Below are 25,213 nucleotides of genomic sequence, written 5' to 3'. Positions count from 1 at the left end.
GGGGTTCAATTGAGCTGGAACGAAGGGAGTTATCTATAATTAAAGGCAAATTAAATGACAGTTTCTTGAATGGCTATTTAATTGATGGGTAACTTGGTCTACATGGTCAGGCAAGAAGGCTGATGAGGGCCTTTGTAATGCCTCAGTGTCTTGAATGGTGGCAGCCACCATATAAAATATTGGCTGCATTGATCATATTGATGAGGAAGACAGAAAGTGAACAGTCTGGGAGAGGACACCAGGCTATGGAAGCCTTAGCTCAGAGAACTTGGTGGGCTTCATGCAAGCACAGAAAGGGCCCCTTCAGGTGACTTGTTCTGCAGAGCTGGCCATTTAAGGACTGTTTGTAAACCAACCAGCCTAGCACTTTGTGCTGCATATTATATGGGTAATCACTTGGCTTGAGTCCACACACATCATCGTGCAAGACGTGTCAAAGTCCAGATGTCAGATAGCACCCTTCTCAAGAATTACTCAGTGAAGACTATTTCATCAATGCCTTACTACCGGAAAAAGTAAAGGAACAGTAAAACCTATCTGAACTCTGCAACCAATAATCATTCCTCTTACCACAAAGAAAAAAAAAAGATTCTAAATCCTAGGAACACCAATCTCTCTTCAGAGGAGGAATCATAACACAGAAGCTTTCATTAGAAGTCTGCTTCAAAGTCTTTAAGTGACATCTCAATTATTAAACAAAATTTCCCCCGTCCCCATTTCCACAATTAATGTTCCTGTTGGAAATATCTTTACATTTTAAATAAAATTCAAAAGTTTACTTTTATGATTATTTTATTATTGACTGTGTCATTTAACTAATTTTCCAAGATTAACTTTAGAAAAAAACTTAGTAATTGCAATTAGCAGTTAGGCCCACCCAGTATTCAGACAGCAGACTATGACCAAACAACCTCAATGCTGTTGTTGTTCAGTCATTCAGTGGTATTCAACTCTTTGCAACCCCATGGACTGAAGCATGCCAGGCTTCCCTGTCCTTCACCATCTCCCAGAACTTGCTCAAACTTATGTCCATTGAGTTGGTGATGCCATCCAACCATCTCATCCTCTGTCATCCCTTTCTCCTCCCGCCTTCAATCTTTCCCAGCATCAGGGTCTTTTCTAATGAGTTGGCTCTTTGCATCAGGTGGCCAAAGTATTGGAGCTTCAGCTTCACCATCAGTCCTTGCAATGAATATTCAGGACTGATTTCCTTTAGGATTGACTGATTTGATCTCCTTGCAGGCTGAGGGACTCTCAAGAGTCTTCTCCAATACCACAGTTCAAAAGCATCAATTCTTCGGCACTCAGCCTTTTTTATTAAAAGTCCAACCCTCACATCCATACATGAAACTACTAGAAAAACCACAGTTTTGACTATATGGACTTTGTCAGCAAAGTAATGTCTCTGCTTTTTAATATGCTGTCTAGGTGTGAAGAGTATGAAAAAGCAATCTTAATAGGGAATAAAATTTTATAAATCAGGTAAGGAGTTATACTCTTATTTACTTGACTCCCCAGTTTTATTCTCAATGTTTAAGTCTAAGATCTTCCATATCAAAAAGGCAAGTACCTACATTTTATGAAGCATTTGCAATTCTATACCACAACAACCATCATGAAAACCTGAACATCTGTCTGTACATATCCTTCATCAAACTATTTTATGATCAATATATGATTTCGCAGCTGTATCAACAGTCTGTCTCCACCACAGAATTAATTAGATTAAGTGAGTGGTCATCACTAGCAGCTATTTTCTTGACAAATAACGCCAATTGCTATTGTGAATATTTTTGTACAGATGGGCCTAAAAAATCAAAGCAGTTTTCATAATGTAGCAAAACAGACAACTTCTGCAATGCTAATATAAATACTCCCAAAATACAACAGTCATACAGAAGGAGTAGGACATAGCAAAATATTCTCTAGCATTAGAATATTTAGGATGGCATTTTACAACTTTACCACAGAAATTTACTCTTGTTGGGTGGTTAGGGCAGTGGGGAAAGGAGAGAAAGGAGAAGAAATAAGTATTATTTCTACCTAAATTTGTTTTTTCTTACTGACTGCGGCTCTAGTTAGGGGTTAAGTGTGTGGGCCCTAGAGATGAGAGTGCGTGTAGCTGGCCTGAATCCTGATCCCATGTCTTGCTAGCTATGAAACATCTGCTTACCAGCCTCTGTGGATATTTACCATCTTAAAATGGTAAGACTGAGTTTATAGGAGAAAAAGCAGCGGGTATCACATTTTCTTAATATTTCAGCATTTTTCTGCCATAATTTTTCACATGAAAGAACCTATATCTGCATATACACTGCTTCAGGGATCACAATAATTTTCATTCTTTAAGTACTGAATTGAATTAATTTACTTTCATCATCTAATAATTACTTAAGGGGATTTTTTTTTTCATTTAAAAAAGTGCTCACTATTATTTCATGGATATAATTACATACCATTTGATGGCTACATCAGTATAATTACTAGTTTATACAGAAGACTCTAAAAATTAAAAACCACTGGGCAAGTCAAGCAAATCTGATTCATTTTTCCACTTGTCATGAGGATGCAACTCTTACATTTTCATTTCTAAACCGAAAATAATAAAAGCATACAATTTCTCTGCATTGGATTTATATAACACCCTTCCAAATGAGAAACAGAATTTCCTCTCTTAGTTCATTTAGAACATCGTGTCTTAGTCTGGAGTTTCTCAGACTGTGCTCTGTGGGTCAGTACCAGGTTCTTATTCAAAGACCAGTCCACTTGAGAATCCATGCAAAACAAAGTTAAACTTGTTTCTTCACTATGGGACCTTTCAGGGTTTTTAATATGCTGATACCAAGTATTGTGCTCCAGAAGAGCAGCGAATATGCAGTGCTGCCCAAACTTGACTTTCTGAACATCCATCATGACTAGCGCTCCTCTGAATACTCTGGGAAACAATGTCTTCATTATCTCTTTCAAATGTCTTGTAGTTTCTTTAGGTCCTATATTCATACACTCTAAATTTCTCCCCTAAATTCCAGAGCACACTGCTCAGTAAACAGGAGTTTACTAGAGTGTAGCTCTAGTGATCTTTTTAAGTATTCTGATGTTCCAGAATTAAGAGAAGCACTGCAGGATTCCTCTTAAGTTAGTAAAATTACAGGATTCAGGCAATTGCTGTGTACCGTGTCCTAACACAATGCCTGACACAAAACAGACACTCGATATACAGATCAACTGTTCCATTAGAGTCAGATGTGCTTTGGAAATCAGAAGTTTTCAGACTGTGTAAGTGAAAGAAAGTGAAGTCGCTCAGTCGTGTCCGACTCTTTGCGACCCCGTGGACTGTAGCCCACCAGGCTCCTCTGTCCATGGGATTCTCCAGGCAAGAATACTGGAGTGGGTTGCCATTTCCTATATAGAGGCATGTTAAAACCCCACGGGTGTATGTGACAGCACTTTACAATCAAATCCAGTGTTTCTGGAAAACATTTATATTCATCTTAGTGTTAATAAATGAATTTTGCACCAAACTGACAAAGAACCTTTGGGAGTTTGAAAGTACAGATAGGAGGTGGTGATCTCTTTAGGCAGTACAGTCAGTCTCACAATCACACTTGTTTTGAAAATGCAAATTTGCTCCAATGTGACTGATACATGCTATCTCATCCATGACCAGTGGCAGGTGAGCGCTTGGAAAACTGCACTCTGCTGAAATGAGGTGTGTAGGAACACACAAAACCTCCACCCACATACACCTCAAACGTCTACCAGTTCCCCCAGATGGCCACCTGTGCTTTGAGATAAACCCGTGCACATGTGGTGTTGCCGCTGTCTTCCTTCCACAGCCTCACAGCAACTCACAAGGGGCAGCCCTCCAATACTCCAATCCACAAGAAAACTCTAGGTCTTTTTCAAGGTAGAATACCATACACATTACAGTACTGGTTTATTTCATGACCATTTAACATGTGTAAAACTGTGATACCTTTTTTTAATTAGTGCCTACCCTCTTAAATACGGCACAGATAATTTTTTTGTGTTGTGCTGCTCTCCCATTTTCCAATGAGTCCCTGGTTCTCCCTTTGTGATTCAGCATACCTTACTGATTTTTAGCAACACATACGTCATGTGATAGTAGAACTCACTGCACATACTAAGGAAAACATACTGAAACAGGTTTGTACTGTACTTACTAGATCTATGCAAGGACCAACCAAAGAAAATGTAATTTCTTGGCTGCTTCTTGGGTCCTTTGTTTCTCAAAACCAATTTTTAATTTTCCCAGTTTTTCCCATTGGACTCTCAGAGCCTCCTTGTACAGATTTCACAATAATTCACAAGAGAAACTAAATAATACTGAGAAACAGTTACAGAGGCAGACATAATTTTTAATGTGAAGTCTCAGTGTTTGGCCACATTTCTCCCACATACTAGAAGACGTGTGGGTGGTGGTTCTTTTCACTGCCAATTTCTGTCACTTGAGTTTCAGAGGGTGCTGTGAATCAACACCCAACTCTGAGAGGGAAATACTGGTGGGGGAGCTGCCTGCTACCTTGCTCTGCAATTTAGTGCAGTAGCAAACTACCTCAAAGGATACCTCTACCCAAGGGCTGAACACCTTAAATTCATTTCAATTCAACACATGCTATCTAAACACCCAACACCTGTAGGATCTGCCTGGGGCCCAGCAGGCAGCACTAGTGAGTAAAGAAAGTTTTAGGGACATCTCAGGCTGTATCAGTCAGGGTTTAATCAGAGAAACAGAACCAGCAGGAGGTGTTTTTACACAGGCGTGCATAAGTGTGTGTATGTGTACGTGTGTGTGTGCATGTAAGATCCATTAAGAGATTTATTGCAAAAAATTGGCTTATGCCAGGTGCAGGCTGGCTAAGCAAGTTTGAACCCACAGGGCAACTCCTTAGGAAGAGCAGGCTCGAGTCTGCTGCTGCTTCACAGGTGGAATTTCTTTTCTCAGAGAAGCCTCAGCTCTTTTTAAGGTCTTTCAATGTATAGAATCAGGCCCACCCAGATTATCCTGAATAATCTCCCTTGCTTAAAGTCAACTGATTACAGACTTTAATTACATACAAAATATCTTCACAGCAACAGTTTAATTAAACATTTATGTTTCATTAAATAACTGGGGAGTATACCCTAGCCAAGTTGACACAGCAACAAAATGATCATCACACTCCACCCTCTCAACTTGGCTCTCATGCACACTCACACCACACTTCATTTCCAAATAAAGCCAATAACAAAGTCATACTTTCACTGACATGATACAGCTATCCTACGTACATCTGAAAACACCCATTCCGCAGAAGAAGTTCAAAGTCCTTGGGCAATGCTCACACTTCTCCTATAACTTATATACTGAGATATAAAGTAAAAAGTGAAAGTGTTAGTTGCTCAGTTGTGTCTAACTCTTCACAACCCCATGGACTGCAGCCCGCTAAGCTCCTCTGTCTATGGAATTCTCCAGGCAAGAACACTGGGGTGGGTTGCCATTCCCTTCTCCAGGGGATCTTCCTGACCCAGGGATCGAACCTGGGTCTCCTGCATTGCAGGCAGACTCTTTACTGTCTTAGCCAACAGGGAAGCCCCACTGAGATACAAAGTTATTATTAAAACATCTTATGTTTGATGATGAGATAGGAAAACATATTTTGTTACTATACAGAGAAACATATTCATAACAAAATAAGGAAGAAGTACCCATAACTAGTATGGGTTGTTTCTGCAACAGTCATGTGGTCTTCAGAGCTATCTTCTTTTTTTTAATATTTATTTTTAATTGACTGATGATTGGTTTACAATACTGGTTTGATCATAGCTATCTTCTTCCACTACCCATTGCTTTTGCCCTCAGCAAGGACCTCAGCTGGTTGTGTTTCTTTGCCTGGTGAGTTGATTCACACCTTTAGAACCTGGTCCATTAGCTGTGCCAAACTGGGCTGTTGTAGTTTTTGATTACCCCACGGGATGTGGGAATACTAATATGCCCTAAGGGATTTCCAGGAGTCCAGACATACTCTTCCTTGCTTCCATTATACAGTAGCAGCAATCTTCCCTTGATAATCAGAGTCAATCACTGCATCCCATACAGTAACTCTCTTCCTTGCCCATTGAATGAGAAGCAGGAGGAACCCACAGGGACCATGTGAATCTCAACAACTCACTATGTAGTCTCCTGGAATCACTGCTGTGTCTACTGATGGAAGTAATCCTCCTACTGTAACTAAGAACTCTAGACAAACAGAACTTGAGGTCAAGGGAACAGGAAGATAAATTTTCCTAGTGGATCACAGACAATGAAGCCATTTCCATTTCCACCCATTGATTCCTGGACCAATGAAGCCTGGCTATGAGAGAGACATTACTACATATTGGACACTGACACAGAACATATATCATAACCTAGAAGACACTGTCCCAGCCCCCCAAGGTAACACTATGTCACTGCTGCTAAGTCGCTTCAGTCATGTCCAACTCTGTGCGACCCCATAGACGGCAGCCTACCAGGCTCCCCCATCCCTGGGATTCTCTAGGCAAGAACACTGGAGTGGGTTGCCATTTCCTTCTCCAAGGAAATGAGATAGGAAATGAGATAGGAAAACATATTTTGTTACTATACAGAGAAACATATTCATAACAAAATAAGGAAGAAGTACCCATAACTAGTATGGGTTGTTTCTGCAACAGTCATGTGGTCTTCAGAGCTATCTTCTTTTTTTTTAATATTTATTTTTAATTGACTGATGATTGGTTTACAATACTGGTTTGATCATAGCTATCTTCTTCCACTACCCATTGCTTTTGCCCTCAGCAAGGACCTCAGCTGGTTGTGTTTCTTTGAATGAAAGTGAAAAGTGAAAGTGAAGTCGCTCAGTCGTGTCCGACTCTTCTCGACCCCATGGACTGCAGCCTACCAGGCTCCTCCATCCATGGGATTTTCCAGGCAAGAGTACTGGAGTGGGGTGCCATCGCCTTCTCCGGCTATGTCACTAGCACTATATAATTGAGTCTTCAAAGCCACTGCAGTATGATATCAAGCCAGCTGCTACAGGATGATGGGGAGCACAGACAAGACCAATGAATTCCACAAGCCAGGGCCTCTCAAGTTCCTTGATTAAAAATGATGTTGTGGGTTGTAGCTCGCCAGGCTCTTCTGTCCATGGGGATCCTTCAGGCAAGAATACTACAGTGGGTTGCCATGCCCTCCTCCAGGGGATCTTCCCAACCCAAGGACTGAACTCAGGTCTTCCACATTGCAGGAGGATTCTTTACCATCTGAACCACCAGAGAAGCCCCAAACTACCATAATAGAAGATAAGACAATCTCTAAGTGCATGAATGATAGTTTTGACAGAAGCACCACAGGCAAAGAAGGCAGATCTTTTTCCAGAATGTCTGTTCTGGTAAGAATAAAGTGCTGTTCTTTGCATGATGGAAACAGGTCCTCTGTGCCTACCTATGGGTAGTGAAAGTGAAAGTTGCTCAGTCATGTCTGACTCTTTGTGACCCCATGGACTATACAGTCCATGGAATTCTCCAGGCCAGAATACTGGAGTGGATAGACTTTCCCTTCTCCAGGGGATCTTTCCAACCCAGGGATTGAACCCATGTCTCTCACATTGCAGGCAGATTCTTTACCAGCTGAGCCACAAGGGAAGCATCTATGGGTAGAACTACTGTGATATCATTTCTGGAAACAGAAAAAAATACTGTTTTAAAAGATTTTCAAATGGAATTATATAGTCTGTGTCAGTACTCCAGATTGTGTCAGGCAGTCCTGTCAGGCTATTCTTCTTTGATCTGAATCCCTTCCTTTGCACCAATACCACATTTATTTCTTTTGATTCTACTCTGTTCTCCCTGGAGAGCATTTTGTGGGGATGAGGCGGTCCTTTGAGAATCACTGCCCTCCCAGCAGGTTTCTCATACCTAGACTAAACCTTGGACAATAGCTCAGACAGGTAATAGATTCACCCTAGCAATGTCCTATTCTGGGGAGACAAAAAAGACACAACCACTGTGTTTTATAGAAACTTTCCATTAGTTCGTGCACCAGATACTGGTAGAATAAGCGACAGCCCAATCCTGAGAGTCCAAGGGAAGGTGATTTAAATTGCCTCCAGTGTCTGGGATGTATTATCTCTTTGACTAATAATCCCTGGGTTCACGTGATGCGGAAGTTGGAGAGAAACCTCAAAGGTGTCCTTTGTCCTTTTATGGTTGGGCATCATTTTGTAAGGTAATCTAGGTTCAGGGGTTACAAACACCTTAGAAATCCAAATGTTTCCCACATAACTCACTGTCCACAGCCTTCCAGGAGAGTCACAGGAGCTCTACTGCGAACACAAAGGTCACTCCTGAACCAAAAACATTATGGCTCAGATTTTATTTCCTAAACACAGCCCTCTGGGCAAATACTGCTGCTTTTTGGTTTGTTTGTTTTAGCACCACCAAGTCTGCTGCTGCTGCTAAGTCGCTTCATTCGTGTCTGACTCTGTGCGACCCCAGAGACGGCAGCCCACCAGGCTCCCCTGTCCCTGGGAATCTCCAGGCAAGAACACTGGAGTGGGTTGCCATTTCCTTCTCCAATGCATGAAAGTGAAAAGTGAAAGTGAAGTCACTCAGTCGTGTCCGACTCCTAGCGACCCCATGGACTGCAGCCCACCAGGCTCCTCTGTCCATAGGATATTCCAGGCAAGAGTACTGGAGTGGGTTGCCATTGCCTTCACCAAGTCTAACAGTGGCTAAACCTGTGATTTTTGTGTGTGTGTACTATTTCTCAATAATAAGGAGAGATGCTCTTCATCTCAAGAGGTTATGTAAATGCAGGGAAACAACCCCTCCAATCTTGAAGATCTGGGTTTATTTGGTCACTGCTGCCATTTTCTAGTTTCTTGGGACCTCAGTTTCCACATCTGCAAAATGAAGCACCTAAGCTCTATATGAGGGTCCCTCCCTGTTTTAAAACTCTAAGAATCATTTCTTTAAAATGTCAGTGAACTTCAGGGGCTTCCCTGGTGGTCCAGTGGTTAAGACTCTGCCTTTCAATGCAAGGGACACCAGTTTGATCCCTGGTCTGGAAAGACATTACATGCTGCAGAGCAACTAAGCCCATGTGCCATGACTGCTGAGCCCACGCTCTAGAGCCTGCACTCTGCAACAAAAGCTACCACAATGAGAAGCCCATGCACCACAACCAAGAGCAGCCCCCACACGTAACTAGAGAAAGCCCACATGTAGCAATGAAGACCTAGCACAGCTGAAAACAAATAAATAAATCTTTTTTTTAAAAAAATGTTGGTGAAGTTAGAATATATTCTGGCTCATAAAACCTCTCTTTTCGTAAGTTATCTGTTAATTATATTCATTATATTTTCTCCATTCCTGGTTTGTCTCCTAATTACACTGGTTTTGTTACCATCATACTTATTTTGCAAAATTAAGGACCTTCAGGCTTTGGAAGAAGCAATAACGTAGTCTGCAAGTTGGCAAAAAGAGAGCCAAGTCATTCCATTTCTTTGTGTCAAAATCCAGGTTCCCATTCCTAGGAATGCCAATGCTGATGGAGAAGAAACAGTGTCACAATCCTAGAACCTGAATCCCCAACCCCATCACCCCACTGCCGTCCTAGGTCTGACTCAGTGAGGTTTTCTAAGAAAAGTGACTAATGTGAGCCTCAACTCTGGGAAAAACTTTTTCTGGAGGGAAAAAGCCTTCAGACACACTTCTGAGATTTCAGGGATTATATTAGGCACTCAGGGTTCCTGTTAAGTTCTGAAGGACAAAGTCAGATGGGTCCCAGACAATCTCAGATTTATGGGCCAATGATACAAATGGAGACAGCTTTAGTTGCTGACCAATTTTACCCCAGTATATTGGAAAAGACCCTGATGCTGGGAAAGACTGAGAGCAGAAGGAGGCGACAGAGAATGAGAAGGTTGGATGGCATCACCAACTCAATGGACATGAATTCGAGCAAACTCCAGGAGATGGTGAAGGACAGGGAAACCTGGCGTGCTGCAGTCCATGGGGTCACAAAAATTCGGACACAACTGAGCAACTGAACAACAATATTCAGATTCTGCTAGACTTGCATTTGCCTGTCTGCTTTTCTTAGCTGTATATTAAAGAATGCATGCCCTATCTGGATTCTTACTGTACTTAATAATACTACAACTTTATGTCCTGTCTACCAACTCAGCCCATCTGTGGAGAAGCAGTGTTATTCTGTCTAGCACAGGTCCTTGCTACCTCTGCAAGAGTCCCTTTTCCATGGTGATGAGTGCAGATCTGGGACACTGACTGATCAACCATATTGACTGCAGTCCTGCAGCACTGAGCTGGCACTGGCATATCACAGGAATTTTTGAGTTCCTGACACCAGCTAATAGGAACTCAAAATTTAGGAGGAGGATAAGTTTTTTTTCAAAATTCAAGACGTTTTCAAGATTCTGGTCTCCTATGAGAAAAAGGTAGAGGACTTGTTAGAAGAAAGCATCCTGGTAACGGTTCATGGGGCTCTCTCTACTGGGCTTCCCTGGTGGCTCAGACGGTAATGAATCTGCCTACAATGCAGGAGACCCAAGTTTGATCCTTGGGTTGGGAAGATACCCTGGAGAAGGGAATGGCAACCCACTCAAGTATTCTTGCCTGGAAAATGCCATGGACAGAGGAACCTGGTGGGCTACTGTCCATGGGGTTGCAAAGGGTCAGATATGACTGAGCGACTAACACTACCCTACTTGATGGTCCAAAGGTTTTACTGACAGTGGTGATGGCGGTATGTGTGTACCATGGGTCAGCTGAAAAGAAGATACAACGTCTTCCCTCAGGGGCTGGTGATGCTAGGGAAGTTGGGATGAAGGGAATCCTAAGGCCAGTGTCCTGTACATAGTGAGTGATACCCCACTTAGTAGTAGACCCCACATTCAGTTTAGTAGAATTCAGAGTCCTTTAAAACTAAGTAGAAAAGAGAAGAGAGTGGAATAAAATACAAAACAGGATGAGTATGATTTCAGAAAACTCTTATCTCTAGCTTATATATGTGTGTTTATGTCTGTGGGTATACACAACTTTGTGCACACATATGTTCTGATATAAGATGTATTTCTTGCTCCAGATCAAGTCAAAAATACTTGAGAAATGCTAATAAAAAAATTAACACACTTTCCAGTAAACCAGGCATGCATTTCAATGCAAGAGTCAACAACTGTTTATCAACACAAGCCATTGCATATGTGGTAGGCATGCTGGCTAAATGAGAGAAAGTAATACATTCAAAAACAAGCTAACAGCTGCTAAAGCAATTAAATAAGCTCCCTGACACTGCCAAAGCCAAAGCTGATGTTCATACTACACTCTACTTTGGCTTTGGTCATTCTATAAAATCTTCCACTGCTGAATTAAAAAAGAAAGAAAGTTTCATTAAACTTGCACCTTTGTGGCTGCTGAGCTTGGTTTTGGAGCATAACTTAAAAACTCCTAATTTGGGAAACAACTTTTAAAAAGGTATTACGTTTCACCTTTTGTACCTTCTTTACTCTCAATATAAAATTTCATGCAGGAAATCCAATCAGCTAGCACAAGATTCATTTTTGCTGAATCACATCACTTTATTTTTCAAATTCCTTTCTCAGAACAATTTCAAGGAGCTGGGAGTGACAATTAAGTCACTACTTGGGAAGTTAGCTGAATAAGGTCAGATGCCAAGTGAGTGAAGAAATCAGGTCTCTTGCCTCTGAGCCTGATGTCCAGCCATCTAGTCAGGGAGGCACTCTGATCAGAAGACGGACCACTGAGGAATATCCTGCTCCTCTCCATCACTCTTCCCAGGATTCCTCTCCTAGACTGATATCCAAAGTATTGATGAAGCACTAGGATATTAGGCAAAAGAATGAAGGAGATCATTCTGGAACTGCTGAACAGAAGTACTGTATTAGACTCCTTCACAAGTCATGTGGGAAATTTCAGAACTTGTCACTAGCCCCTAGAATCACACAGGTGCAGTTATCAATGGATTCAAGGAATCTTTAGATACTCTTAATGCTAAATTCCCAGTGGTTACAGAGGACCCTTAAAAGACTATTTCAAAATATGATTGTAAGAAAATGAAGTTGCTAGCAGAGGAGTAAATGGTATTTTTTTTTTTTTTTTACCATAAAGAATAAAACTTGTTCAGTTCAGTTCAGTTCAGTCGCTCAGTCGTGTCCGACTCTTTGAGACCTCATGAATCATAGCACGCCAGGCCTCCCTGTCCATCACCAACTCCTGGAGTTCACTCAGACTCACGTCCATTGAGTCAGTGATGCCATCCAGCCATCTCATCCTCTGTCGTCCCCTTCTCCTCCTGCCCCCAATCCCTCCCAGCATCAAAGTCTTTTCCAATGAGTCAACTCTTGTAAACTTTGTTAAACTTTGGCTATGTGCCAGGCTTGAAGTTTTACATGTAATATCTCACAACCACTCAATAAGTTATTATTTTTCACATTTATAGGTGAGGAAACTGAGGCTCAGAGAGGTGAAATGATTTTTCCAGTGTTACATGGCTAATAAGTGGCAGTGCTGAGAGTCAAACCAAGTCTGTCTAATTCCAAATACCATGATCTCAACCATTTTTGCTGCGTTTCAAATGTGTGTCTTGGTGATGCTTCTTGACTGAACACTCCCTCTACAGGAGGCAGATGAGCTCTGAAATAAGATCCTGAGTTTGAGTCTCAATTCACTTACTTACTAGAAATAAGACTCTGGGCAAGTTTCCCAGTCTCCTAAGTTTCTGTTCTCTTGTCTATAAACCATGAATAACAATAATACAAAGCTTACTGATTTATAAGAGTTAAATACTGCATATAAATCATTTAGCAGAATGTGAGCATATAGTAAGTATTCAAAAAAAATTAGGAATTATAGTGATAGTATTAAGAAATTCATTGAACTGATGAATGGATATGTTATGACCTTTAAGTACCATTTCTTAGTTGCTACTAAAAAAAGAAAAGAGATGAGGAAGAGAAAGGAGAAGAGTGGGAAATAGGGTGCAAAATGGGAGAAAGAAGAAAATAAAGAGGAAAAGGGAATGTAAGGATATATTTAATGAGAAAAAAAATTTAATTTTAGGTATTTTTCAGAGTAATTCAGACTTATTCAGAAGATGTACATAAGGCTTCTTGATCCTATCTCACCCCAATCCCAGAACATATTTAATCTCACTGCCATGTGGCAGTGTTCCAGATAGCGAGAAAGTAATGCTAACCCTCTTTCCAGTTGCCTACAGTTCTAGACAAACATATAAACAAGTAATGTTTGTAATATATCAGCTATACAGGCAATAATAGACACATGCACAATTTAAAATTAGAGTTCAAATAACCATGACATGAGGCATTCTCTTTTTTTCAAGGAGGGCTAGAAACCAACCTGCTGCTGCTACTGCTGCTAAATCGCTTCAGTCGTGTCCGACTATGGCAGCCCACCAGGCTCCTCTGTCCACAGGATTCTCCAGGCAAGAACACTGGAGTGGGTTGCCATTTCCTTTTCTGAGAAACCAACCTACATCCTAATAATTACACTAACTCCAGGATGCTGCCAGGCTTTGGGGTAAAAGGCAAATAGACACGTTCCAAGAGGAATCCTCCTCCTCCTCCCTCCAACACAATCCAAGAGGACTTTGTGGAAATGGAGGCTTTAGCAGACTCTGAAAGACAACTGTCAAGGTAGGGACCTGGTGCTTTTGGCAAAATTTAGTGTCTCTAAATAATGCACTGAGCCTTGACTACATTTTAATTCTAAAAATCCATGCTGTTGTTCCCTCTCCAAACAGACTGCACGCTCCATGAGAGCAGGGCCCTCTGCTTCCCTGCACCTAATGGTGGTGGAAGAATGAGGCACTTAATAAATATTTCCTGGCTGAGCTGCACTTCTAGCTCCCTGAAAACAGAGCAGATGAATTATCCAAAGTTTAAAACAGAGTCTTTCATGTATGAACAACACCAGGTCCCTTAAATGTACATTTTGCCTAGTAAAGCATCAGCTCTCAGGATGAATTATTTCAATAAATATTTTTCGAATAACCTGAGTGAAAGAAGCTCTCTGAAAACAAATTGCACTGGGCTGCCCTCTGTGATGCTTCTGACTTTGGAGTGAGAAACAATCACGCTCCTGGTCTGTATGTAAGAAGAGGCTGCATGAGGACCACCAGCTAAGTATTCTCTAATGTGATCCCACAGCCCTGCTGTCACTTGGAAGATTAATTCCACATCTGGGGCTACTGGGATGTTTTATTCATTTACTTAGTTATTTGGGGGGGTACCTACAGAATTATCCTCAGCCTCACAGAATCCACTCCCCCATTTTATCATGAGAAAATACTGTGGGATGCTGTAAGTGTGAGACATCTGATGCAAAATCCCCTCCCGAATTTCACAACAGAACTCTCTGGTGAGTTCCTCTCCCATTTAGGAACTGGAAGTCTCCCAACTCCTGAGAGAGAGGAGAGAAGCTGAGATCCATTAACTCAGCAGTAACTCTGCTGCTGCTGCTGCTGCTGCTGCTAAGTCGCTTCAGTCGTGTCTGACTCTGTGAGACCCCATAGACGGCAGCCCACCAGGCTCCCCCATCCCTGGGATTCTCCAGGCAAGAACAATGGAGTGGGTTGCCATTTCCTTCTCCAATGCATGAGAGTGAAAAGTGAAAGTGTGAAAGTGAAGTCGCTCAGTCATGTCCGACTCTTAGCGACCCCATGGACTGCAGCCCACCAGGCTACTCCATCCACGGGATGTTCCAGGCAAGAGTACTGGAATGGGGTGCCATTGCCTTCTCCATATATAACTCTGGAAAACCAAAATGCACTTTTATTTCAACGTCCAAGTTACCATCATCTCCCACTCAATACCTACCAGATCACACAGCTGGAAAAGTGGCCGATACATTATTGCTCACTCGCCAACACAGAAATAAAGCCAGCTGAGCAAAGGCCACAAGGACAGTGCTTCATCATACAGTATGGATCCAGCAAGGGAGACTTGGGAGTGTCAGAAGATACTGACTCCACCTGGGTCTCGACTCAGCTACTGAGACGGAAAGAGAGGACCAGTTAGAAAAATGGTCTCAAGTCACAGTGGTTTTCAGCCTTTCCCACAAGCCTCATGGCAGACGATGGTCACAGAGCACAAAGCCTGGATTATGAGTAACTACCTGACCTAGCGATAATGCACCCTCTTCTCTCACATGCAACAAAGTTTATTAAAATGAAGGCAAGCAGGATGATTTGCAGAGGGCTAACCAGAAATGCACTTGAACTCTTTTGAGAACTCAGTTCAGTTCAGTTCAGTCGCTCAGTCGTGTCCGACTCTTTGCGACCCCATGAATCGCAGCATGCCAGGCCTCCCTGTCCATCACCAACTCCCAGAGTTCACTCAAACTCACGTCCATCGAGTCGGTGATGCCATCCAGCCATCTCATCCTCTGTCATCCCCTTCTCCTCCTGTCCCCAATCCCTCCCAGCATCAGAGTCTTTTCTAATGAGTCAACTCTTCGCATGAGGTGGCCAAAGTACTGGAGTTTCAGCTTTAGCATCATTCCTTCCAAAGAACACCCAGGGCTGATCTCCTTTAGAATGGACTGGTTGGATCTCCTTGCAGTCCAAGGGACTCTTCAAGAGTCTTCTCCAACACCACAGTTCAAAAGCATCAATTCTTTAGTGCTCAGCTTTCTTCACAGTCCAACTCTCACATCCATACATGACCACAGGAAAAACCATAGCCTTGACTAGACGGACCTTTGTTGGCAAAGTAGTGTCTCTGCTTTTCAATATGCTGTCTAGGTTGGTCATAACTTTCCTTCCAAGGAGTAAGCGTCTTTTAATTTCATGGCTGCAGTCACCATCTGCAGTGATTTTGGATCCCCCAAAAATAAAGTCTGACACTGTTTCCACTGTTTCCCCATCTATTTCCCATGAAGTGATGGGACCAGATGCCATAATCTTCATTTTCTGAATGTTGAGCTTTAAGCCAACTTTTTCAAGAGAACTCAGGTCCCTTATAAAAATCACAAAGTGCTTAGGGGATATACCACTGTAGAAAACTGCTGCCATGGAAGTCATGCTCTGATGCCAGTAAGGGTTGACACTGGTTGCCTATTTTTTTTCCCCATTTCCCAATTTTGGAGGGCAAGTCCAGGGCCTTTTCTTCACATTCCACACACTCACCTTCTGGACTAACTAAAGCCAGCAGTTTCCCAATCAAACAAATGAGACTCTCCCAGCCAGCAAGTTATTCCAGTCAGAGACACTGCAATATGAGGGGGATGCATGGTGTGTTAGGATAAGACCTTCCACAGCTCAACTCAGGTTAGGTCCAGGTACCTTTGGGGTGGCTTCTGACACGGTTCTAATTCCAGTAAGGAGAAAACTGCCGAAGGAGTATTCAACTCAGGATTCTGTCCCTGACAGTTACTCCAAGAAACCCTGTGTGAAACAGCAGAACTGTCCTCCATGCTACTGTATCCGCTTTAGTTATTTCTACAACAACTAACTTCACTTAGATTCACTCCCATACATGGCCCCCAAGAAAGGGGTATGTGTATATATATATATAATCTTTTCATTAAAATAAGGGAGTTGACTTCCCTGGTGGTTCAGCAGTAATACTCTGCGCTCCCAATGCAGGGGTGCAGGTTTGACCCTTGGTCAGGGAACACAGATCTCACATGCTGGGCAGTGTGGCCAAAAGTAAAATAAATCACATAAAGTAAGGGAGTTGAGAGGGAAGAGATTAGATATTTTGGTTCCATTCAGCATTTCCTAGTGTTAGAAGACAGGAAAGTGGATATCTAAGTTTCATTTCCCCTCTGTCTGGCAAAATAAAGATTTTCTGAGCTCTGCAGACACGAGATGCGGCCAGGCGCGGGGGCTGGACATCACAGCCGTATCTACCCGCAGGTCTCTGCCAATCCTCCTCTCCATCACATCTACCTAGAGCAAATACCAGACATGGCCTCTGAGCAAAACAGACTGAGGCGTCATGTGAGAAACACATCAGAGTCTATCTTTTGCCTGAATCTTATTTAAAAGAAGAGAGGGAAAAAAAGAAATTACATGTATGCTAATATACCAATGACCTTAAGTACAAATTACTTGCTACGTCAACCAAACATTGGAAGTTTGATTTTTACTTCACTTCCACACAGGGCAACAGGAGTGAGTGAGAGAGATTACAGGTAGCGAGGTACCATTAGTTATTCCGCTCTTGTATCTGACTTCAGGAAACACTTCGTCCCAGCCAAAGCAATGACTCATCTGCCGCTGCCAGTGTCACAATAGAAGCCTGATTTGCTGCAGCAGAGCAAACAGAGCAAACGCTCCTTAGAAGAAAAGCACCGCTCTAGCATTTCTGAAAGATTAATTAAAGCCAGTGCAGAAAATGGAAAAACACCATCACCCTTTCACATGAAAGTGGGATGACCACAGCACAACTTGATATAGTTCCGAAAATCAGCAAACATTTCTGCATCTGTTTGTGGTTGTTGCTGTTTTGTCTTATTTTGTTTTTTTGGCATGTAATGAAATATAATATTATAGAAATCAGGCCCAAGGAGATCTGGGGAGAAGCTGAAATTATACTATATGAATATTCAAAAGAAATGATGAAACTGCTAGCCACTGTATACCAGTGATAATTGGTAGAGTTCTTAAATTTAGATTCATATCCTAATCCACCCAACAATTACTATGGTCTATGCACTATGAAAAATTCTCTACACCAAGGATTAAAGTATCACCAGCATAAGATAGGAAATGGTATGCTACATGGGAAGGAGATGGTCATTTCAAGGCGAGAATGATCATTTCTAGATAAGGAAGGCTTTCTGGTAGAAGGGGACAATGAACTGATCTTAAAGGCTGAATAAAAATGTGGAATGTTCAGAAATCAGGGAGAAGTTTTTATGAATAATGAGCACAGAGATGAGGTGAGAAAGTGTAGGGAGTCCGGCAGCAGTGAATAGTAATTCAGGTAGTCAGAGGCAGAGGAGATGTAGAGAGGAGAGCTACCAGATTTGCAGAGCAGATTCGTGGAAGGTCATGACACAGACTAAACACATGCATATGTGGGAAATGGGTTCAGCCTTCACAAGCTATAAGCAGAAGTTAAATAAAAACTTTAACAATTAGAGCAGACAGGACAGCCACAGGGCTGGGACAACCCACTTCTGGGCCCTTTAGCTGCTGTAAAGGATTGAATGGATCGACAGGAAGAGTTAGGACAGCTAGAGTGTGGGGAGAAGTGGCACTGGGGGCTGTGAAAGAGGTGACCATTTACCAGTGAGTACAGGGTATTTCATAATCTTGGCAACTAATACAACCAATGTATGCTACCTGAGTTTCAGTTCTAAGGTTAAATAAATAAATAAGAGAGAGACACATAAATAAATACATGCCTAAAGCTTACTTAAGCTTCTGTTTTTCAGATCTGTGGACTGGATCTCTCCTTGGGTATCCCATAGATACCTCAAACTCAGCAGGTCTAAAACTAACCCCATCGTATTCTTTCCTAAACATGTAACATCTTATGATCACTTAAGGGAATGGTATCATAAACTCCTCAGGCACTGATACCACGATCTGGGAATCATTATCAGGCCTAGAACATCACTGTCAGCACATGCACCATCTTCCTAGTTTGGGTGAACCATCATTATGTGAATTTTGATGGCAGCCAGGGCTACTCTCCGGAGAAGGCAATGGCACCCCACTCCAGTACTCTTGCCTGGAAAATCCCATGGACGGAGGAGCCTGGTAGGCTACAGTCCATGGGGTCACTAGGAGTCGGACACGACTGAGCGACTTCACTTTCACTTTTCAGTTTCATGCATTGGAGAAGGAAATGGCAACCCACTCCAGTGTTCTTGCCTGGAGAATCCCAGGGACGGGGGAGCCTGGTGGGCTGCCGTCAGAGTCGGACACGACTGAAGCGACTTAGCAGCAGCAGCAGCAGCAGCAGCAGCAGCAGCAGGGCTACTCTCTCTCTCACACTGTGTGTCTGCCTCCAGGACCTTCTAAAATTTCCAGAACATATCAAACATAAGGTAGTCCTGAATCACAGGCACTCTTGCATTTTTCCTGTAAGACTATCTTCCTATCCCCTGACTTTCCGATCACCTTACATAACATTTTAGGGATACAGTTGAAATATAGTCAAACATGTTCTTCAAATACATTAGTTTAATTGTGCCTATATTAAATTAAGTAATATATTAATCTGGAAATACCCTATTATTCAACTCTGACATTTTATAAATCAATAGTAAATTGTTTTTGATAATTTTTCTTTAAGAATTCTCACTATTTCTCTTCCCACTGTTTCTGAAACTCATATTAGTAATATGTTGGTCTTACTGGAATATTCTCTGGTTTTCTTTTTTTTTTTTTCTCACCCTGCTCATCGTTTTTTATCTTTCTGGAAATTTCTGCAGCTTCATCTTCCAAACCTTTTACTGAACGATCTACTTCATAAATGATTAATTTCCAAGAGTTCTTTCTTTTCTCTGAATGAATAGGTTTCTACTCTTTTTTTTCACATAGGCTGTGTCTTTCTCTTATATCTTTGAGGATTTAACTGTTTTCTTTGAAGTTTTCTTCTGCTCCCTGCATTGCTCTGATGTCTTTGAGTTCTCTTTTCCTGTTTGCTCACTCTGGTCTCTGTCTTTCATGCTGGATACTTTAATCAAAGGTTGAGTGATTCTTAGCTATCTACTCATATTTAATAATGAAGCATGAAAAAGCTATTTTGAAGCTAGCATATGAACTGGTAGACTTCACAATGAAGTATCTGAGCAAAAAGTCAGGTTAATTTTTTTTTTAACTACATAGTGTATTAGGTTATAGGCTAAGTTGCTACAACAAAGAGGTCCCCAAATACAGAGGCTCACACAAGTTAAGAGTTTACTTCTGTCTCTTTTAACATTTCATAGTTGATGGTTGTTCCCGGCTGCTGCTGCTGCTCTTTCTGTTCTATTCCGCTGCTCCACTGTCTCCCAGGGTCTTGTCCTTCCCTTATCAGCACCACAACCACATCCCACCCTAGAAGGGAATGAGGGAAAGGGGAGAAAGAAGTAGAGGCTCCTCACAGGGCTCAGAAAAGTTTAATCAGCAGTCACACCTCACCGCAAGGGAGCCTGGGAAATGTAGTTGCAGCCTAGCCATGTTCCTTGCCAAAACTTGCAGGTATTCTATTAGTAAAAAGCATAGAAGGGAAAAGAGATAGGGGCGGGGGCATTAGAGCCTTATCCAAATTATGAAATCCCAAATGACAGGATCTCACTAGAGGTGGATCATCCAACCCCCTCCCTTGCAATACCCAGGCTGCTGACATTCACTCTCAAGTGTTCCTCATGCCCACCTCCTCTGTGCCTTATACCTGAGTCTGGCAGTCTTTTGGTTTACTTCTTCCAGAGGATAAACTTCTTGTTTTATGTGAGGAGGGGAAGGAGTAGAGGCCTGGTTTCCTGTCCGAGGGGAATGGGGATGGGGATCTGGGGTGCAAGGGCTCCCTGGACAGACTTTCTTCTAAATCCCCTACTTCTCAGCCTTCTACCCACCACTCCCTGTGGCCCCCAGTGCCTTTATTTTTTCAGGTGTCCTTCGAATGCCTGTATTGCAGGAACTTGTTTGACTTTCCTTACCATTCTTACCATCCCTCTGTCACTTTGCAGTCTTTAAAAATTCTAGTTCAAGGTTACATATATCTCTCCTAGTGTCATCAAAGGTGAAGTCTGAATTTCTGTTTCTTGTTCACTTTACTATTTTGGGGAACTGAAAAAGGGGAAAGATGTGAAAATGGCTTTCCTTCTCCATCTTGAAACTGGAAATAGTTTTTTCATCTGTACATGATATTATCACTGGAAATTTTATCCCAAGCCACAAATATCCATTTGCTTAAAATAAGAAGAGTTTTATTTTTCCATTCATCCTGTGGGTGTACACTCATGATCTCCACAAAGTAACCACTAATTGTATTTCATTTTGAAGTGATCTTTAAAAGGCTTATTTGCAATGATATCCAAGACTTGCTGTTGAAAAGTCATTCCCCATCCCTGCCCCCAAATACTTATTAAATCTATATTGAATTCCTTTGCTTCCTTGGTCAAATGACCTCTATAAGCATACAAACCAGCAGTGACATAGGTAATTCTGGGCTATTGTGTCTTTCCTAAACAGTTCTTTGTGGCTCAAAATAAACTAATTGACAGAGTGCCCTATGACATAAAAGGTTTTAAAGACCTTAATATAAGGCAACTCTCTTTATCCTGAAAGATAATTTTGAGGAACAAAATTTTATATAAAAACTTTATAATTTGGCATGTCTTTTACTTTCCTATTTTCGCTTATGTTACATTATGTACACGGTACACCCTCTTCAATTTCTTTCTCTGGCTAACTCGTGCTCATTCTTCGAGACTCATTTCAGGTGTCAGCTCCTATAAGAAGCCTATCTTGACTGCCTCCCAGAGCTCTTCCAAAGGCTGATCAAGTGCTGCCCCTGTGTTTCTGTATCACTCAGTGCTTCCCTAAATAGCATTTACTATATTGTAATCCCTGGTTTATTTGTCATTTTCCTCCACTAAACTGTGAGCTTCTGGAGGACAAGGTCCATATCTTATTTAATCTTCACATTCCGAGAGCCTATAAACCATGCCTGGAATATAGCACTTGCTGGTTATATATTCACTTATTGAAGGAATAAAAGAAATCCTGGCTTCTAACTGTAATAAAAGTCCCTCAATGAAATGAAGAGCAAAGGAATCAGGAGGGATCATTCACTTTGGTTACTTCCATTCACTCATTCCTTCAATGACTCAGTATTATCTGACCCAAGTATAGAAAACATCTGTAAGACTCAATTCAATGACATTTCAGGAAGAGAAACTTATCTTGGAGAATTAAGCCACTGGATTGCTGATCAGATAAAACAATGCATAAATGTAGGCTTTGAGTATATCTGTCTTAGTCAAGGCCCTTTGGCTGCAATGGGCAGGTTAAAGTGGGGGGGATTTATGGACTCAGAAAACACAGAAGCCCTATAATGTGCAGCCATACTAGAGAGAAGAGCCGTAGAGGACAGGAAAATTTCATGAGCAGAAATAAAACCCAAGCAGACTTGGGTTATAGTCTTCCCTTTTCCATATGTCAACCAGATACACAGAAGAAAACAGCAACTGCCCTAGTGTGGATTTTGACTCCTAGGCTGAACAGCTGACTGCAAGGTTTGAGCTTCTCTACTGCCTTCATCCACTGCAGCTGCCATGACATGGGCCCATCCGTCATGTGGGATGTCTCCCAACTCATGGGGGATGTGCAGGCGGACTTACAGCTGTACTAATGGGACTCATGGTGGGGGAAGGGCTACATCAGAATAAGTTAAGTTTCTGAGATAGACAGGAAGGGGCTGGAGGAACAGCAGACACAACCTATGAATCTTCCTTTAAACGGTCAGGCATAGTATTAGTCGCTTCAGTCCTCTCCGACTCTTTGCGACTCCATGGACTGCAGCCTGCCAGGTTACTCTGTCCTTGGGATTTCCCAGGCAAGAATACTAGAGTGTGTGGCCATTTACTTCTCCAAGGGATCTTCCCAACCCAGGGATCGAACCTGGGTCTCCCACATTGCAGGCAGACTCTTTACTGTCTGAGCTACCAGGGAAGACCAACGATCAGGCATGCACCTAGCTAAATGCAAGAGCACCTCTGTGACTAAGCCTAACCACTGACCCCCTGCTTAAAGTTGTGGTTGGTCTCCCAGGACCAAGCAAGCCAGGAGAGAGGCAAACTGAGCAAAATGTAAAGCACACATACTCAATAAGACTGTGCTGATTTTTGTGCAGTTTATTTACTCCTCCAGGGACTCTTTCTCAGGGGTTACTCCCCCACTTCAGTCTGTATTATTAGGTGCTCCCTCCCCAGCCACCCTGTGCTTTGGGAGATCTTTGGCATATCTCTCCCAGGATATTTATCATCTGCATCCTTGTCAATCTTCCCCACTTCTTGAGGTTGGGGATAATACCATATATCTTTTAGTATGAACAAGGGTATACTTTTTTTAAATTGGACAATAATTGCTTTACAATGTTGTGGTGGTCTCTGCCATACATCAACGTGAGTCAGTCATAATTATATATGTATTCCTCCTCTCTTGAGCTTCCCTCCCCCCAAGGGTATACTTTTAATAAATGAATATTATGCCATAAGCTCTGTAATCTTGGAGCCTAGTATACACCTGGGTCATGTTAGAACAATGAGCAATTTTAAAAATCAGGAATGAAATTAAAACATCTGGAAATTAATTGCTTTTTAAAAGTTCTATATAGATTTAATACTTTCATCTGATTTCATGCATTAATATCAGCAGGGCAGATATCCATGTGTTCATCTTCCAGAAGTCTGTAAGTTCAGTGGTAATTATAAGACAAAACTTTATTATGGTCAGTCTTCAAACACAGAGGAGACTAGTGCAGGGAATGTGGCTGGGGTTCATGACAAAGCTGAGGACTAATCGACTCTGATGGTGGCTGATTTTGTTTTCACAACAGTCGATTTAAGCTGACAATAACCATCCTATTTCTAGATTTAGGCACTTTTTTTTTCCAGGTGCAAAGATGACCTGAATTTGCTGCAGGTTTAGTTTTGCTTAAATGCATCTAGATGGCATGTAGGCCATTACTCGTTTCAGCTAAATTTGGAGAAATGGGAGATTTTTGACGGTTCTTTGATGTTGATGTTTTACATAAAGGTCCATTTCCATATCTGTAAATTGAGCACAGCGCCATCCTTCTCCCAAGGCCACAGTGAAGAGATAAATAAGATGACGTCAGTTCACCACAGTGCCTGCCTGGGACACTGCAGGTTCTCGGTCCCTGTTTATGGATCTGAATCAATTTAATAAGAATTTAAGTCCAAAGATGCTACTTTTTCTTTTTTTTCCCTCACAGAAGGCAACTTTTCTTATTAAGAATTTCTTTCTCAGAAGATTGCCAGAGAGAAAACAGAAAGTTTTGATGAAACAGTGGAGAACAAAAAATCTGAAAAACAGAGGATCTGGATGCTGTTCCCTGCTTCCTCTAAGCTGCTCCAGCTGCTCCAACCCCATTCAGTTCTCTTCTTCTGAGAAACCCAAGGCCTTCATCGTGCCATTTCTCCTCTGCTTCAGGAGGTGAGGGGAAGCCAAAAGCGGAGTCAGAAGGCATGTCAAAAGGTGTCTTTTCTTCCCTTGCCTGCTGGAGCATCAAATCAGAAACCCACGGTTCCCTCTGGACAGCTCTGGCACCACGGGGCCACAGCGAAGTCACTCTGACATGTTAGAGATGGATTCAGAAGAGGCCATGGTCAATAAAGGCTGAGCCCTCCAGGATCCCAGGACACAGAATGAATCAAAGGCAGCACTGAAGTGTGAAGCAGAATTCCAGTTACCCCTACCTAAAATACTTGTCACATTTTGCCTATCCACCATCAGCACCCTTCTCTAAGTCACTCTCATTTTTGCTTGAATGACTGCAATCCATTTACATGCTCACCGACTCCAGCCCTTTCATACTTCCATAGTAGCCAGGGGATCTTTTAACAAAGTAGGTCAGATAAGGGCCAGAATCTGTACTGCTGGCTCACCAGCTATGGCCTTGCTGGCCTCTCTAGATGCATTTTTGCTCACTCCCCTCGGGACACACTGATAAATCCTTTCAGCCCCCTCCTTTCATTGGGTCTTTGCCTCCTCAGTGAACACTCTTCCCTAACTCTTGCCTCAGCATCTCCTACTCCTCTTTCAGTTTCAGCTGAACTGTCCACTGCCTCAATAGCACTTCAACAGACCCCCTGCTTGGTGTTTCACGCACCCTGCACTTTTCCTTCACAACATTCATGGCAACTTACAATTTTATATTTGTTTCACGATTATTTGTTTCATGTCCACTGTTACCTGCAGAGGAAAAGCTCCTGAGGGCAGAGAATCTGTTTTACGAACCACTGTGTAGCCAGGACCCAACGTACTGCTTGACTCATTGTTAAGTGCGTGTGCTTAGTCACTCAGTCGTGTCCAGCTCTTTATGACCCCATGGACTGTATCCCGCCAGGCTCCTTTGTCCATGGGGATTCTCCAGACAAGAATACTGGAGTGGGTTGCCATGACCTCCTCCAGGGGATCTTCCCAAGCTAGGGATCGAACCCA

General features: G+C 42.2%; 1 protein-coding gene across 5 annotated transcripts in view; it reads right to left on the bottom strand.

The window, feature by feature from the left end:
- CRACD (capping protein inhibiting regulator of actin dynamics) overlaps positions 1-25,213 on the bottom strand; it is a 276,923-nt gene that overhangs the window by 55,867 nt on the left and 195,843 nt on the right. The window contains exons 1-2 of one of the 5 annotated variants that reach the window (XM_061420233.1): positions 16,211-17,432; positions 14,901-15,074 (exon numbers count right to left, since the gene is read on the bottom strand). The exons of 3 other annotated variants lie outside the window; for them this stretch is intronic. The gene's annotated coding sequence lies outside the window, so the exon portion shown is untranslated. Of the gene's footprint in view, positions 1-14,900; positions 17,433-25,213 lie in introns of those variants that run through there. One more of the 5 variants, XM_061420231.1, reaches the window with a different exon arrangement.

This window comes from Bos javanicus, chromosome 6, assembly GCF_032452875.1.
Source record: "Bos javanicus breed banteng chromosome 6, ARS-OSU_banteng_1.0, whole genome shotgun sequence".
NCBI classification, from domain to species: domain Eukaryota; kingdom Metazoa; phylum Chordata; class Mammalia; order Artiodactyla; family Bovidae; genus Bos; species Bos javanicus.
Note: the sequence above shows the minus strand (reverse complement) of the source record. Positions and strands in the feature narration are given on the sequence as shown.